This window comes from Oncorhynchus kisutch, linkage group LG13 (genome assembly GCF_002021735.2).
Source record: "Oncorhynchus kisutch isolate 150728-3 linkage group LG13, Okis_V2, whole genome shotgun sequence".
In the NCBI taxonomy this organism is placed as follows: domain Eukaryota; kingdom Metazoa; phylum Chordata; class Actinopteri; order Salmoniformes; family Salmonidae; genus Oncorhynchus; species Oncorhynchus kisutch.
Window position 1 is genome coordinate 19,680,478 of NC_034186.2, and position 14,206 is coordinate 19,694,683.

Here is a 14,206-nt window from a genome sequence, read left to right on the forward strand (position 1 = left end):
AAAGCATCCTGAGACCATTCATGTATGGGGTTGCTTCTCAGTAAAGGGAGTGGGCTCACTCACAATTTTGCCTAAGAACACAGCCATGAATAAAGAATGGTACCAACACATCCTCCGAGAGCAACTTCTCCCAACCATCCAGGAACAGTTTGGTGACGAGCAATGCCTTTTCCAGCATGATGGATCACCTTGCCATAAGGCAAAAGTGATAACTAAGTGGCTCGGGGAACAAAACCGATGTTTTGGGTCCATGGCCAGGAAGCTCCCCAGACCTTAATCCCATTGAGAACTTGTGGTCAATCCTCAAGAGGCGGGTGGACAAACAAAAACCCACAAATTCTGACAAACTCCAAGCATTGATTATGCAAGAATGGGCTGCCATCAGTCAGGATGTGGCCCAGAAGTTAATTGACAGCATGCCAGGGTGGATTGCAGAGGTCTTGAAAAAGAAGGGTCAACACTGCAAATATTGACTATTTGCATCAACTTAATGTAATTGTCAATAAAAGCCTTTGACACTTATGAAATGCTTGTAACAAAAATATCTAAAGACACTGAAGCCGCAAACCTTTTTGAAATTGACACTTACAATGCAGATTCCTTCACTTCCAGTGTCCATTGCAGACTTACAAATGTACAGTTACCCTGTAGATAATGCAGTGACTTAAAGTCAGTAAAACAATTCCACACGATGAAGAATAAATAAGGGGTTCATTTCATTGGGAACTTGCTAGCTAAATTACATTAAATATGCCTTACATTGGCTGGGGTCTTTCCATAGGCAGCTGAGCTTTTCAGACCAGAAGGATCAACTGCAGGAGGGCAAAATATGATTTTTTTTGTTTTTGTTCCTACAAATAATCTAGCTATCCAGTTCTATCAGAGACACTCAACCCTCACTAAAGCTGGCTAAGTTACCTAGCTAGCAAGCAGTATATTGTTTGGCTAGCCAATAACATTTAACAATAGATTTGGAAATTACATTTGATCTAATACATACATGATATGAATTCTACTTAACTCTACTCAACAATTTCCAAAACAATTCTTACCTTGGTCAGTCACACTGCACATTGGTGGCAAGCTAAAGGAGAGTTTATCTGGCTTGCTAACACAGCTTGCTAGCAAGCTATATAAACTCTTGCTTGCAGTTGAATAAATGATGTTCTTCCTACAAGGTTAAAAACATAGTTTAATGCAATATGAATCTTTTATCAAATAAAATGCCATTATCCACAAGAAAGCTTTTTGGCAGTGACAGCTGCTCTTCCCCTTCTTCTGATGAAAATGCACAATTGCAATGGCTACTCTGTCAGTTCCAGGTGAGGCTCAGGAAGATTTCAAATTGTGATTGACAGCTCAGAAAAAATATAAATAAAATATATTTCTAAATATATTCACATATGTTCTACATGTCGTTTCAAAATAAACACTTCAATAGCTGCTGAATTTATTTTCAACTACAACTCAATGATCCAACTTTTGCATGCAAAATGCCACTTTGAGAACCTAATGCTAAGGTACCAGAAGTCAATACAGACTTGACATTACCACTGGGTAGAGAAGGGTGTGAGTGTGTGTATTTTACACATATTTTACAAATATATTTACATATTTTATTTAGTTATTTGCTAAATACATTTCCCAATTTATTTTAATATATATTTTATGGAATTATATTCCCCCCCCCCAAAAAAAAACTATCTGTATGTAGGCTCAGGAGTGTAACTGCATTAGAGCGGTTAGATCGGTGAGTGGCTGCTTGTGTGGTTGTCACAAATTGAAAATCATTCAATGAAATAATGATTTCCTGTATATAATCCTAATCGAGGTGTAGAGGGTCCATTGGATTATTACTAATAAGACTAGGTGAATGATGTGCATCCAATGGCAGTGTCTGCTAGTGATACACAGGTTGACTCATAACCCACAGTCCCCACGGTTATATCCACCGGGCGGGCGGGTTTAGGATCATTAAGTAGTGTGTGGATGAAGGGCACCGGCCGGCGGCTTAAATCATTCATGTGCAATTTATGTTTATACTGAAGTTTTTCTTTCAGAGAAAAGGGGTAAAAATAAATAAAAAATAAAGAGAAGAGTAATGGAGAGTTGAAAATAAAGACAAGGGAGGGCCAGAAAAGTAATGTTTGGGAAAGAATTGGTGAAGTAATAAAACAGGATGATAGCAGATAGCTATGTTATGTATGATGATTGTGAGATGATGGGGACTTCAAATAGGTCTGTGGCATGTTAAGGGAACTATAGCCTACTGTTCAGATGGGTTATAGAGAAATTAAAATATGGACACAGACTGTAGGTCTATAACCTCAAATAGCCTTAATATTAACTCTTGCAGCATTTCTTGCATTAAAATTATATACCAAATGGAGGCTAAATTTGGTGGAGAAATAATATGAATTATTTCAGCGTCTTGAGAGAATTTGAATGCGCAATGAGATACTGTCTGTAGAGGTCCTATCTTTATCAGCATCATAAAAGCTGATAGTATTTAAACCACATTGGAACAGTGGCACATGCATGTGTCAAGCTCTGTTTTTTTACTGACAAAAATATGGTTATAAGCCAGACAACAAAGTTCAAATTAACCACCTAAAATCAATATATCAATAAACATTCTGAAGGCACCGGGGTAAAGGAGATCAAAATCCACAGCCACTCCATTCTATTCGTCCAGGACCTGTCTGTTAGGCTGAGAAAAAAACCGCAAGCAATACATTCTGATCAGACAGTCACTGGAGGAAAAACTAATTCAATTTAAACCCTGCTTCCCGGCAATACTGTAGGTATGGAAGGGAACACAATGGATGGAATTCTCAAGCACCGATGAAGACCTAATCAAGGTTCAAGAAACCTTCCCAGAAACCTTCCTAGTTGAATCAATCAAATCGAATTTTATTTGTCACATACACATGGTTAGCAGATGTTAATGCGAGTGTAGCGAAATGCTTGTGCTTCTAGTTCCGACAATGCAGTAATAACGAACAAGTAATCTAACTAACAATTCCCCCCCCAAAAAATACTGTCTTATACACAGTGTAAGGGGATAAGGAATATGTACATAAGGATATATGAATGAGTGATGGTACAGAGCAGCATAGGCAAGATACAGTAGATGATATCGAGTACAGTATAACATATGAGTATGTAAACAAAGTGGCATAGTTAAAGTGGCTAGTGATACACGTATTACATAAGGATGCAGTCGATGATATAGAGTCCAGTATATACGTATGCATATGAGATGAATAATGTAGGGTAAGTAACATTATATAAGGTAGCATTGTTTAAAGTGGCTAGTGATATATTTACATCATTTCCCATCAATTCCCATTATTAAAGTGGCTGGAGTTGAGTCAGTGTCATTGACAGTGTGTTGGCAGCAGCCACTCAATGTTAGTGGTGGCTGTTTAACAGTCTGATGGCCTTGAGATAGAAGCTGTTTTTCAGTCTCTCGGTCCCAGCTTTGATGCACCTGTACTGACCTCGCCTTCTGGATGACAGCGGGGTGAACAGGCAGTGGCTCGGGTGGTTGATGTCCTTGATGATCTTTATGGCCTTCCTGTAGCATCGGGTGGTGTAGGTGTCCTGGAGGGCAGGTAGTTTGCCCCCGGTGATGCGTTGTGCAGACCTCACTACCCTCTGGAGAGCCTTACGGTTGAGGGCGGTGCAGTTGCCATACCAGGCGGTGATACAGCCCGCCAGGATGCTCTCGATTGTGCATCTGTAGAAGTTTGTGAGTGCTTTTGGTGACAAGCCGAATTTCTTCAGCCTCCTGAGGTTGAAGAGGCGCTGCTGCGCCTTCTTCACGATGCTGTCTGTGTGAGTGGACCAATTCAGTTTGTCTGTGATGTGTATGCCAAGGAACTTAAAACTTGAAGGAGGAGAGACCCCTGCTCTGAGAAGAGGTTGAAGTAGGAAATAACAATGAGCGTACTAGGCTACAAACTACTATATCCTTTCCCCCTCCCCCCAATAAAACTTATACTTTACTTTCCCCATACAACTGTTCTCCTCTGACGTAATTATAGAAGTAGCCGATGCCAATGGACTACATGGACACTGAAAAGACAATTGAAAGTGGGAAATATAGCATGTATGTCAATAACTGTTCTAGGGATGTGCGTGGGTGTAGGTGTGTTTGTGTATAAATGGGAGAGTGAGGGATGGTGAATATGAATATGTGTAGGAGGGTGGGAGAGTGATTGTATGGATGCATAGGTTATATGTTTTAGGCAGGAATGAATGAGAATGGATGAGTAAGTTGATGGAGGGATGGGTTTAAGTGTGTCAGAGGTAGGGAGGATGGGGAAGTTGGGACAAAAGGACTCCTTGTGGATTTGTGTAACTAGATAATAACCACATTCTCCTTCAATAATGATGAATGTCAACATAAGTTTTGACTTTTGAACCATACTTCAAACATTATTACATTTATGTTCAGTAAATTCACAAATGTTTGTTCTAATATAATTAGCACTTAGCTCTTAAGTATAAGCAAGCAAAGAGCTCCGATGAGGTAGGCCTATTCGTTCAGCAATTTCGCAAATGGACAGCGCCAGAAATTCAGATAGATATTAGTTCAGAAAAATGCAGCAAGAAGCCTTAACTGTACTCTTCTTTAATAAGTCACCACCGAGAGAGAAAAAGAGAGGCTAACCGCTGAGTCTGGGTTTTGCTCTATGTGGTCTAAAGAGGAAGGGCAATATAATTTATTTAACCAGGCAAGTCAGTTAAGAACAAATTCTTATTTAGTATGATGGCCTATCCCGGCCAAACCCTAATGATAAATGTACCATATTACGTATTGGATCACAAAAAAATGCACATTTTACATTACCATGTAGTTTACCAATTAAATGGTCTGACGGAGATGTGGACATACTCGGTATACAAATCCCAAAAGAAAGAAATGATCTCACTCCAATACATTTTTATAGAAAGTTAGTAAAAATAGATAAGATCTTGCTACCATGGAAAGGAAAATACCTGTCTATTTGTGGAAAAATCACCCTGATTAACTCCTGTATCACCGCCTGGTACGGCAACTGCTCCACCCTCAACCGTAAGGCTCTCCAGAGGGTAGTGAGGTCTGCACAACGCATCACCGGGGGCAAACTACCTGCCCTCCAGGACACCTACACCACCCGATGTTACAGGAAGGCCATAAAGATCATCAAGGACATCAACCACCCGAGCCACTGCCTGTTCACCCCGCTATCATCCAGAAGGCGAGGTCAGTACAGGTGCATCAAAGCTGGGACCGAGAGACTGAAAAACAGCTTCTATCTCAAGGCCATCAGACTGTTAAACAGCCACCACTAACATTGAGTGGCTGCTGCCAACACACTGACACTGACACTGACTCAACTCCAGCCACTTTAATAATGGGAATTGATGGGTAATTATGTACATATATCACTAGCCACTTTAAACAATGCTACCTTATATAATGTTATTTACCCTACATTATTCATCTCATATGCATACGTATATACTGTACTCTATATCATCGACTGCATCCTTATGTAATACATGTATCACTAGCCACTTTAACTATGCCACTTTGTTTACATACTCATCTCATATGTATATACTGTACTCGATACCATCTACTGTATCTTGCCTATGCTGCTCTGTACCATCACTCATTCATATATCCTTATGTACATATTCTTTATCCCCTTACACTGTGTATAAGACAGTAGTTTTGGAATTGTTAGTTAGATTACTTGTTGGTTATTACTGCATTGTCGGAACTAGAAGCACAAGCATTTCGCTACACTCGCATTAACATCTGCTAACCATGTGTATGTGACAAATAAAATTTGATTTGATTTGGTTATATCAGTTTACCTATTTGCTTATGGTTTTGCCTACACCTAGTGACCTGCTTTTTAAATTATATGAACAAAAAATATTCAATTTTATTTGGAATGGCAAACCAGATAAAATTAAAAGGGCCTATTTATATAACGAATATGAATTCGGTGGGCAGAGATTATCAAATATTAAAGCATTAGACCTCTCACTAAAGGCAGCAGTCATACAAAAGTTATACTTAAATCCAAACTGGTTCTCTAGTCAATGTGTACGAATGTCTCATCCTATATTCAGGAAGGGCCTTTTCCCCTTTATTCAGATTACACCTGCTCACTTTCGGTTGTTTGAAAAGGAAATCATCTCCAAAATATCTTTATTTTTTAAACAAGCCTTAGAAAGTTGGTTGCAATTTCAGTTTAATCCACCTGAAAGGACGGAACAAATAGTACAACAAATATTGTGGTTAAATTCAAATATACTAATTGATTAAAAAAACTTATTGAAGAAATGTTTAAAAAAGGTATCATTTTAGTGAATGATATCATAAATAGGACTGGTGGAGTTATGTCACACATGCAGCTAACACAGACATATGGAAATGTCTGCTCTACCCAAAATTACAACCAATTAATTGCAGCATTACCACAAAAATGGAAGAGGCAAGTAGAAGGGGAAAAAAGTAAGGAACTTGTATGTCGGCCCTGTATTAAAGAACATAAATGGTTAAAGAAAAGTGTGATAAATAAAAACATATACCAATTTCATTTAAGGACCAAAAAACTGACAGCTATGCCATATAAATTGCAAAATAGTTGGTAAGAGATTTTCGATGTACCCATTCCATGGCACATGGTTTATGAATTGATATGCAAAACAACGCCGGATTCAATTGTGTAGTTATTTAAATTACTACACAAAATTCTTGCAACTAATAGAATGGTATATATATGGGGGATACAATCTTCCCAGCTTTGCAGATTCTGCTGTGAGGAGGCAGAGTCATTAGATCATTTATTTTGGTATTGTCCATATGTAGCTCATTTTTGGCCACAGGTCCAGGAATGGCTGAAGAATTGCAACATTTGCCTAGAACTAACACTACAGATAGCAATACTGGGTGATTTGAAAAGCCATAGTCAATCAATCAATAATATAATAATTATTTTAGCAAAAATGTTTATTTTTAATTTACAATCTGTATAAGCTATGAGAATAGGAAGGTTCAATTATTTTGTGAAGCATCACAGCACAGTTGAAAAATATATGGCAAGTAGAAATCTGAAATGGATGATGTTGAGAGACAGATGGGAGGGGTTGAATGGAGCTGAAGGGTGGGACTAATAACAAGATAAACAATGTAAATCATACGGGATCTGTAGAATGTATATAGGTTCGGAGCTTTTGTGAAATAGCACAGATACAAATAGAAATCAAACTGGATGGACATCAGAAATAGAGGAAGGACTAAGAACAAACAGGAGAGAACTATTGTAAAGTAGACTGTCTGTAGAATGTGTATAAGATGTATGGATTGAAGGTAGAAGCAGAAGTGTTTATTAGTTTACTTCAATTGGGGGATCGGCGGTAGGGTTTGCGGGGAATAATAATAAAAGTATATTCTTTAAAAAAGTATGTATGTATGTCTATATAGGTATGTGTATGTATATATGTGTATATATATGCATACGTGTATGGATATATATATATTTACCCAAAAAATATGGGGGATTGGAAATGATGCAGACAATTACATTGGAAGCAACATTCTTTTCGCAATATTAAGCTGTTGGTAAATAGTAGCCACTAGATGGCTAGTTTATACGTCTAGCTGACCCACAACGTTTGGTGAGAGTGGCTCTATCCGGGTGACTGGGTGTAGGGACTCCACTCATCTCACTTCAGTCTCTTAGTGGACCCACTCTCCCTAAGTAGACACCCACCAGCCACTATATGTAAATGTTATTTACAAGGTAATACAACTGACCACAATACTTAAGTAGAAGTTTTTCGCCAATGTATGTACAATGACATAATCCACTGACTTTTGGCACACTAGCAGAGGAGTTGGAGCTTAAAAGCCCTAAAAAGGCATAGCGTCTCAAAGTACAAAGAAGTACTTTATGATTTTTTTGTTTTGTTTTCTGTGAAACATCTGCTCAGCCCACATGCTCACACACTCTATATATGTAATCTATACAAAACTATGTATTCGTACTATGACTCTCCCATTTCATGGAATGCCCACTGCCCTCATGTCAGCTAAAATGTTTTGTCAGATTCATCAATGATAGACAGAACAGACAAGGTTAACTTTGATTGCATACAAGTAAGACCAACAAAATCCAACTAATTACATGGAATGTGCACAGGCTTCATGATGATAAAATAGCATATGATTCTTGAACACTTAGAGATTGTCAGCAGATGTGGTTTTCCTGCAAGAGTTACATTTAAAAAAAAAGGAGACTTAATATTTAAAGAGGAGCTGGGTTGGAAAGGCATATGCTGCCACCTACTGTAGTAACAGTAGAGGTGTAGGCATCCTGATAGATAAGACTACACCCTTTCCCTTATATCCCAGCACACAGACCAAGAAGGCCATTTTCTAATGTTGAATTGCACCATATACATGTTGAAAAATACATGTTGATTTCAGTGAATATCCCACAATGGGCAAATCTGGTGTACTGTATTGAGATATAATTAATCAAATCCAGACAGGAACTATTATTTTAGCAGGAGGCCTAAATCATACATTTGATAAGATTGACAGACACAGCAAAAAAAAAAGGCAAATTCAAGGAACCTCAGAGGCTGAAAAATTACATCTCTACAAATAATTTACAGGACACTACTACTAATTCCCAAATAGAAAAGACTACCCCTTTTTTTCAAAGTAAGAAAAGCTATTCAAGAATTGACAAAAAATGTATTTCACGTAAGTGAAAAAATAAAAACCATTTCAAATGTAGACAAAAAGGACTGAAATATCCCCCGATATAATTTGGGAGGCTTTTAAGGTGTACATTAGGATAAAGATAATCTCATATTCTGATTTTTTTTTTATCTGAGTTAGAATTGTAAATTAAAGACAAATAAATCACTATTTTAGTAAAAGCCCATAAAAAGGTAAATATGATTTTACTCTTGAAGAGAGCCAAAAACTACAGGTTAAACTCAAATAAAGCATACTATTCAATGGCATATAAACCTGCTAAATATCTCACAGCACTGACAAAACAAATACACGCCAAACCAGTTCAAATGTAAGATAAATATACAAATGACAACACATATGTCACTCAATTCAGTAATTCCTGGATTTAACATTCCAGACTTGGAATTGTATCAACTCGTCACCCAGGGCTTTTACTTGTGACAATAAACGTCCTCACTGTCAACTGCATTTATTTTCAGCAAACTTAATATGTGTAAATATTTGTATGAACATAACAAGATTCAACAACTGAGATATAAACTGAACAAGTTCCACAGACATGTGCCTAACAGAAATGGAATAATCTGTCCCTGAACAAAGGGGGGGTCAAAATGTTACCCCACTTTTCCACCAAGGCACCTGCAAGTTCCTGGACATTTCTGGAGGGAATGGCCCTAGCCCTCACCCTCCGATCCAACAGGTGCCAGACGTGCTCAATGGGATTGAGATCCTGGCTCTTCGCTGGCCATTGCAGAACACTGACATTCCTGTCTTGCAGGAAATCACGAACAGAACGAGCAGTATGGCTGGTGGCATTGTCATGCTGGAAGGTCATGTCAGGATGAGCCTGTAGGAAGGGTACCACATGAAGAAGGAGGATGTCTTTCCTGTAACGCACAGCTTTGAGATTGCCTGCAATGACAACAAGCTCAGTCTGATGATTTGACACACCGCCCCAGACCATGACGAACCCTCCACCTCCAAATCGATCCCTCTCCAGAGTACAGGCCTCGGTGTAACACTCATTCCTTTGACGATAAATGCGAATGCAACAATCACCCCTGGTGAGACAAAACCGTGACTTGTCAGTAAAGAATACTTTTTGCCAGTCCTCTCTGGTCCAGCAACGGTGGGTTTGTGTCCATAGGCGACGTTGTTGCCGGTGATGTCTGGTGAAGACCTCCCTTACAACAGGCCAACAAGCCCTCAGTCCAGCCTCTCTTAGCCTATTGTGGACAGTCTGAGCACTGATGGAGGGATTGTGCATTACTGGTGTAACTCGGGCAGTTGTTGCGTCCATCCTATACCTGTCCTGCAGGTGTGATATTCGGATGTACCGATCCTGTGCAGGTGTTGTTACACGTGGTCTACCACTGCGAGGACGATCTGCTGTCCGTCCTGTCTCCCTGTAGTGCTATCTTAGGCGTCTCACAGTACGGACATTGCAATTAATTGCCCTGGCCACATCTGCAGTCCTCATGCCTCCTTGCATCATGCCCAAGGCAGGTTCACGCAGATGAGCAGGGACCCTGGGCATCTTTCTTTTGGTGTTTTTCAGAGTCAGTAGAAAGGCCTCTTTAGTGTCCTAACTTTCATAACTGTGACCTTAATTGCCTACCATCTGTAAGCTGTTAGTGTCTTAACGACCGTTCCACAGGTGCATGTACATTAATAGTTTATGGTTCATTGAACAAGCATGGGAAACAGTGTTTAAATGCTTTACAATGAAGATCTGTGAAGTTATTTGGATTTTTACGAATTATCTTTGAAAGACAGGGTCCTGAAAAAGGGCAGTTTCTTTTTTTGGGCTGAGTTTGTCATACCCTCCAACTAGGGTCCACAGTTTTACCTGGTTAGGTTAGCCCAGTGGTCCTCAAACCTCTCCTCAGGGACACCTTAACTAATCAATGGTTAGTTGACAAGTTGAATCCGGTGTGCTAGTTCTGGAATAGATCAAATATATGACCCGGCTGGGGGTCCCCGAAGAGAGGTTTAAGAACCACTGGGTTAGCCCGGTAGTGCAGGCTGCTGAGGGGAGAAAGGCTCACAATAATGGCCGGAACGGTGTAAATGGAATTGCATCAAACACTTGGAAACCATGTGTTTGATACCATTCCAATGATTCCGGTCCAGTCATTACCACAAGCCTGTTCTCTCCAATTAAAGTGCCACCAACCTCCTGTGCTTAGCCTCCCAGATCAGGAAAAACTCTGGGTCCCAGGAACCCCCCCCCCCATAACACATATTGGAAGGAACTATGAAATGTAAGATGATATATGATAACGTTATATGACGTTATATAATGTTATATGATAACTTTACTTTAAAAACTTTGAACACAACAAATACAAAAAACTGAAATATACAAACAAGAGTACATAAACCTAACAGACAGGGGTATTACATATCAAGATTCATTTTACATTTGTTAAATACTTTTATGGTGCGCATTGCTTTTTTTTTTTTTTTGTTACTGATCATTTCAAAATAATATTTCAATTCTATCTTAAATAATGTGAAGAGGGGTTTGTTCTCTGCCCCTTTCATTTTATGGATAAAGAATCTTCGATGAAAGATAAACAAATAAAAAATGAGTTAAATCAGGGTCCATATCATTTGGATCAAAATAAAGCATAACATCAGAGTCTCTCAAATTAACATTAATAGTAGTTTATTTTAAAATACATTTTTCTAACTCACTCCAAAATCTGGGTCACAACCACAAAATACACATTTGTTATCAATAGCTATTTTAAATCTATGTAAAGGTCTTTACAGGGTAGATTCTATGAATGAGTTTTTATGATACTTCTTTCACCTTATTAGATATACAATATTTACCAGACAACAACGAAACTTTGATCCAGGTCACTTGTCCTAGGGCTGCATTCCAGTTCACTTGTCCTAGGGCTGCATTCCAGGTCACTTGCCCTAGGGCTGCATTCCAGGTCGCTTGTCCTAGGGCTGCATTCCAGGTCACTTGTCCTAGGGCTGGACTCCAGGTCACTTGTCCTAGGGCTGCATTCCAGGTCACTTGTCCTAGGGCTGCATTCCAGGTCACCTATCCTAGGGCTGCATTCCAGGGCACTTGTCCTAGGGCTGCATTCCAGGGCACTTGTCCTAGGGCTGCACTCCAGTACATTTTAGAAGAGGGAATAATAACATATTGACATAGTTTCCTTATATACCTGTTATTACATTTATAGTTTAAAATGTCAATTTCTTCTGATTGTATTGAGACTACAACATCCTCAATTGTTGCACTTAGAGTATTGTTATATTCTCCTAAAAGAAGAACAGCACCTTTCGGGACAGCTCTAACAACACCTTTAGGGACAGCTCTAACAGCACCTTTCGGGACAGCTCTAACAACACCTTTAGGGACAGCTCTAACAGCACCTTTAGGGACAGCTCTAACAGCACCTTTAGGGACAGCTCTAACAGCACCTTTAGGGACAGCTCTAACAGCACCTTTAGGGACAGCTCTAACAGCACCTTTAGGGACAGCTCTAACAGCACCTTTAGGGACAGCTCTAACAGCACCTTTAGGGACAGCTCTAACAGCACCTTTAGGGACAGCTCTAACAGCAAAAAAAGGAAAATACCTGTCTATTTGTGGAAAAATCACCCTGATTAACTCCTGTATCACCGCCTGGTACGGCAACTGCTCCACCCTCAACCGTAAGGCTCTCCAGAGGGTAGTGAGGTCTGCACAACGCATCACCGGGGGCAAACTACCTGCCCTCCAGGACACCTACACCACCCGATGTTACAGGAAGGCCATAAAGATCATCAAGGACATCAACCACCCGAGCCACTGCCTGTTCACCCCGCTATCATCCAGAAGGCGAGGTCAGTACAGGTGCATCAAAGCTGGGACCGAGAGACTGAAAAACAGCTTCTATCTCAAGGCCATCAGACTGTTAAACAGCCACCACTAACATTGAGTGGCTGCTGCCAACACACTGACACTGACACTGACTCAACTCCAGCCACTTTAATAATGGGAATTGATGGGTAATTATGTACATATATCACTAGCCACTTTAAACAATGCTACCTTATATAATGTTATTTACCCTACATTATTCATCTCATATGCATACGTATATACTGTACTCTATATCATCGACTGCATCCTTATGTAATACATGTATCACTAGCCACTTTAACTATGCCACTTTGTTTACATACTCATCTCATATGTATATACTGTACTCGATACCATCTACTGTATCTTGCCTATGCTGCTCTGTACCATCACTCATTCATATATCCTTATGTACATATTCTTTATCCCCTTACACTGTGTATAAGACAGTAGTTTTGGAATTGTTAGTTAGATTACTTGTTGGTTATTACTGCATTGTCGGAACTAGAAGCACAAGCATTTCGCTACACTCGCATTAACATCTGCTAACCATGTGTATGTGACAAATAAAATTTGATTTGATTTGGTTATATCAGTTTACCTATTTGCTTATGGTTTTGCCTACACCTAGTGACCTGCTTTTTAAATTATATGAACAAAAAATATTCAATTTTATTTGGAATGGCAAACCAGATAAAATTAAAAGGGCCTATTTATATAACGAATATGAATTCGGTGGGCAGAGATTATCAAATATTAAAGCATTAGACCTCTCACTAAAGGCAGCAGTCATACAAAAGTTATACTTAAATCCAAACTGGTTCTCTAGTCAATGTGTACGAATGTCTCATCCTATATTCAGGAAGGGCCTTTTCCCCTTTATTCAGATTACACCTGCTCACTTTCGGTTGTTTGAAAAGGAAATCATCTCCAAAATATCTTTATTTTTTAAACAAGCCTTAGAAAGTTGGTTGCAATTTCAGTTTAATCCACCTGAAAGGACGGAACAAATAGTACAACAAATATTGTGGTTAAATTCAAATATACTAATTGATTAAAAAAACTTATTGAAGAAATGTTTAAAAAAGGTATCATTTTAGTGAATGATATCATAAATAGGACTGGTGGAGTTATGTCACACATGCAGCTAACACAGACATATGGAAATGTCTGCTCTACCCAAAATTACAACCAATTAATTGCAGCATTACCACAAAAATGGAAGAGGCAAGTAGAAGGGGAAAAAAGTAAGGAACTTGTATGTCGGCCCTGTATTAAAGAACATAAATGGTTAAAGAAAAGTGTGATAAATAAAAACATATACCAATTTCATTTAAGGACCAAAAAACTGACAGCTATGCCATATAAATTGCAAAATAGTTGGTAAGAGATTTTCGATGTACCCATTCCATGGCACATGGTTTATGAATTGATATGCAAAACAACGCCGGATTCAATTGTGTAGTTATTTAAATTACTACACAAAATTCTTGCAACTAATAGAATGGTATATATATGGGGGATACAATCTTCCCAGCTTTGCAGATTCTGCTGTG